General features: G+C 32.6%; 1 protein-coding gene across 7 annotated transcripts in view; it reads right to left on the bottom strand.

The window, feature by feature from the left end:
* LOC137657723 (dual specificity calcium/calmodulin-dependent 3',5'-cyclic nucleotide phosphodiesterase 1A-like) overlaps positions 1 to 5000 on the bottom strand; it is a 330354-nt gene that overhangs the window by 221206 nt on the left and 104148 nt on the right. The window lies entirely within an intron of this gene.

Below are 5000 nucleotides of genomic sequence, written 5' to 3'. Positions count from 1 at the left end.
TTACGAGTTCACACTTTACTATAAATAATTTTTCAGAATTACCATCAAACGATTTCACCGAACTCTAAATCTAGAGTCATTACCGCGCCAGCTGGCCCTGTTAAGTAATTAGCTGTCAGTCCTACTTTCACTTGCTCTATTGCTGTCTTCATTTGCTCGTGAGTACATGAGAACGTAAACACAGAATTGCTGGATAAACAACATATCTAGCAAAACGTCCGTTGTCATATGGCTGATTCCTTTAATATAAGAATGGTTAATTTGCATTAAGTTTGGGTCATTGTGGGTGTCTTTGCCATAATGTTGATTCATCTACCAATTGGATGATTCATTTGCTGCAAGATTAATAAGTCCAGTTCATTTACCATAAGGTTGGTTCCTTTGCCGTAAGATTGGTTCACTTGCCATACGGTTGGTCAATGCCAAAATGATGGCGCCTTTGCCGTAAGGTCGGTACCTTTGTCATAAGATTGAATACTTTGCCATAAGGTTTGTTTCTCTGCAATAAGAATACCAAAAGATGGGTGCCTTTGCCATAAAGGTGGTACTTTTATTATAAAGTTAATGCCTTTGCTATAAAGTTTATTCCTTGCCAAGGTTGTTGCTTTTGTCATAAAGTTTGTTCCTTTGCCAAGGTAGGTGTCATTGCTATATAGTTTGATTCATGGCAAAGGTTGGGGCCTTTGCCAAGGTTGGTGCTTTTATCATAGTGTTGATGCCTTTGTTATATGATTGGTTCCTTTGTCATAAGATTGGTTCCTTTACCAATCTGTCGGTTCCTTTATCATAAGGTTAGTTCATTTGCCATGAGATTGGTTCCTTTTTTATAAGATCGGTTACTTTATCACAAGGTTTGTGTCTTCCCCATAAGGTTGGTGCCTTTGCCAAGAGGTTGGTACCCTTGCCATAAAGTTGCTTCCATTGCTATAAAGCTGGTTCATTTGCCCACAATGATAGTTTCTTTGTCACAAGCTGGTTCATTTGCCACAAGGCTGGTCTTTTGTCATAAGATTGATTCCTGTGTCAAAGGTTCTGACACTCGTCACAAAGATGAAGCTTACCGACTTCCTAGTGCATTTAATAATCATCTTTATTTCAAGTTAGGTTGAAACACTAGAGGGAAAAGCAGAATGCTATAATCCCAGGGTTCCCAATGGGAAAGCAGCTATCCGAGATGTAAAAAATATATATAAAAAGTAAAAAAGATTAACAGTAAATAAAATTAGAGTTAAAAATGTATGGAGCTAATACTTTGAAAAAAATAAAAATCACTGTGTAAATATATTTGTAAATTAACAGATATATTGAAATGGACAAAAAAATGATGTTTATTATCTCGTAAAAATAAATTTCAATCACTACAAAGGTTTTCCTATTGAAAAAGAAGACACCCATTCACCATGAAATAAATATAGCAATAACAACGATGCATTTTGTCCGCTGAATCATTCGATGAATGATAATAAATTCAATTGTATTAGAGGAATAGATTTATATTTTTAACAACATACAACGATTAAAACTTGGGAGAAATAGAAGAACACTAAATATGCATTACGAAATGTCTTTTCTTTCTTTTAATTATATTCCATACATTTTCTCAACATGCCCTGTGTTGACATTTTCAATCAACTGAGGGAGGCAAAAGGGGACAATAAACTCTACGGGAAATACACACCACGTCAAACAATCTCAATTTAGAGGGATTTTAAAGTAACAGTCCCAGGTTACGGCAGTCACCGTCACGATGAGCAAATTAAATTGAGAGAGAGAGAGAGAGAGAGAGAGAGAGAGAGAGAGAGAGAGAGAGAGAGAGAGAGAGAGAATGTTTTAAATTTCATGGTGATTACGGCAGCTATTACCATGTCACATTTATCAGCAATCCTTATCTTCTCCCTGAAGTCTATAACTTAGGGAGGTTTTATCACCTTCATATTTCAAACTTATTTTCTGTCTATTTCCTGCGAAACGTTACTTTCAGCAAAATAACGTAACGATTGGGCAATAGTATGTATGTATGAATGTATATATATTATATATATATATATATATATATATATATATATATATATATATATATATATATATATATACTGTATATATATACATATATATATGTATATATATTTACATATATATATCTATATTCATATATGTATATATATATATATATATATAGTGTGTTTATATATACAAAAAAAATGTAGCCGTTTCTAGTCCACTGCAGGACAAAGGTCTCAGACATGTCCTTTGTCATGTCTGGGGATTGAGCAATTTTATCACCGACATAGTATGGGTGGCCCTGACTAGTACATTTTGCTTATCGTGGCGATACATACATACATACACACACACACACACACATATATATATATATATATATATATATATATAATATATATCTATATGGTATATATATGTGTAAACATATTTACATACATTAATATATAAAACTTAGACTTACATAAAAAACATTGTTCATACGGTAGACAAACATATAAACCCATATAAGAAAAAAGCGTGTCGAATAAAAAAAAACAAAAGACCATCGTCTGCGAGGGCGTCTTTTAAAACACAGCTTCATTGCCTCCATGGCGCTATCAAGAACAACGAAGGACTAGCTCTCACACTTGCATAATTTCCCACTTGGAAAAAGGGTCTGATAAGGTACCTGGTGGTGGGTGTGTGGTGAGGGGAGACACGCGTGGCTTAAAGATGAGGTTTCTAAATTAGGTAGAATATTTGAACCATTTAAAGATGAAGGCGCAGAATGTGATTGAATATTTGAAAACCCAACCCGAGGATGTGGACTGGGAAAGGTCGCCCTGATGGTCAAGTTGCACTTTGAGTGTGAATAAAGGCAATGGTAAGAACAATGAACATTATCTGTAGTTTTTTCTTCTTCTTTGTCTGCATCTTTTCCCACTTTTTTTTTAATCGATTAAAAATTTATTAATAATTTTTCAATCGTTAATAATATACGGGGCAGGGATTCACCTCACCCTCCCCCCCCCCTTGAACTTTTATTTACAAAATCTAAACGTTATTTGTAGTTTAGGTTATGTAAATAAAAGTTCAAGGGGGGGGGGGGGTTGAGGCGAATCCCTACCCCGTATATTATCAACGATTGGAAAATTATTAATAAATTTTTAATCGATTAAAAAATTTATTTTTTCTAAAGAAATTTAAAAACTTTTCCGAACTACAGTATACAAAAAACTGATTCCTTCAATAGGAGCATGGCTTCTCTGAAGTCATACTTTCATTAAAAGACAATTGTTTACACACGTGTATGAAACAACTAAAGTAGTTTCAATAACAACAATAAATAAAATGATGATAATGATAGAGGGATAAGGCTTAAACTGTTATCACTGTAATACAAATAAGAAAATAGCGAAAATAACATGATGTACCGGTGACTTGTACTAGCTTTGGCTTGCTAAGACAATAAGAGAATACAGACTACTGAAAAAAATCAGCAAATAATCTTGGAGAGAGAGAGAGAGAGAGAGAGAGAGAGAGAGAGAGAGAGAGAGAGAGAGAGAGAGAGAGAGAGAGAGAGAGAGAGAGATTGCGAAATGCCCTATCAATAAAAGTTTGGTACTGAAATAGTCTAGAAAATTAAAATGACTCATCTTAGGTGTCATTCATCATTACTTACAAAAGTAGCCTATTAGTTGGGACAATTATTCATTTCTTCAGCTGCAGTGAATAGTCCTGAATTCTAGGGAGAAGACGAAATCCCCACCTAAAAGGCTTAACAATGCTTTTTTACATCAATATTTAATTTCAATGACACCAAGAAACTTTAATAGGTCTGCTTGTAATATACATATATATATATATATATATATATATATATATATATATATATATATATATACATATATATATATATATATAGATAGATAGATAGATAGATAGATATATACATATATATATATATATGTATATATAGATATATACACACACATATATATAGATATATACATATATACATATATATATATATATACATATATAAATATATATATAAATATATATATAGATATATATATATAGATATATATATATAAATATATATATACATATATATAAATGCATATATATATAATTATTCATATATATATATATATATATATATATATATATAAATAAATACATATATATATATATATATGTATATATATAATTACTCATATATATATATTTATATATATATACACACATTTAATTATTCATATATATATATATATATATATATATATATATATATATATATAAATTATAAATAAATATATGTAGCCGTTTCCAGTTCACTGCATGACAAACGTCTCAGACATGTCTTTAGTCAAGTCTAGGGTTTGGTCATTTTAGTCTGATCACTCAGAGCAAACCAACCTAGTATGGCTGGCCCTAACTAGTAACTAGTACAGCTTTGTTGATCATGGCGATACACAAAACCTTCAAAAACGACAACGAAATGCCAAGTAATCAATCCTACTTCTGCTGACCACATGTGGCATTTTATCAACCGCAAAAAGACAGATACAAATCTTACCAATACTTCTAGCGTAATTCTGCAACTAAACCGAAACACCCGAAAAGAATTATAAGAGAAGTTGATATGCAGAATGAAGTGGTCTCTCTCGCAAACCCTTCTCCCACAGGCAACACATTCTATTGCTAGTAGAAATTATCTAAGCAAGCAATTGCAAGGATTGTCTTTGTTGAAGTTATCAAAATAGTTATTTTTATATTCAATCATCTATGAAAGGCTTAAATGTCACTCATGAGCGGCAGAGGCAAGGGATAGGACAACGCCCTAGATACTTGCCATATATACATATGATCAGCGGCCTGGGCCCCTCTCCACCCAAGTTAGAACCAGGGAGGGCCAGGCAATGGCTGATGTAACAGTAAGTAGACCTACAGGGTTCCCAAATCCTCCATCCTTAACACAGGAAAGATGAAGATTTGACTACTAGTGAAAACTT

This window comes from Palaemon carinicauda, chromosome 18, assembly GCF_036898095.1.
Source record: "Palaemon carinicauda isolate YSFRI2023 chromosome 18, ASM3689809v2, whole genome shotgun sequence".
Lineage (NCBI taxonomy): Eukaryota > Metazoa > Arthropoda > Malacostraca > Decapoda > Palaemonidae > Palaemon > Palaemon carinicauda.
Note: the sequence above shows the minus strand (reverse complement) of the source record. Positions and strands in the feature narration are given on the sequence as shown.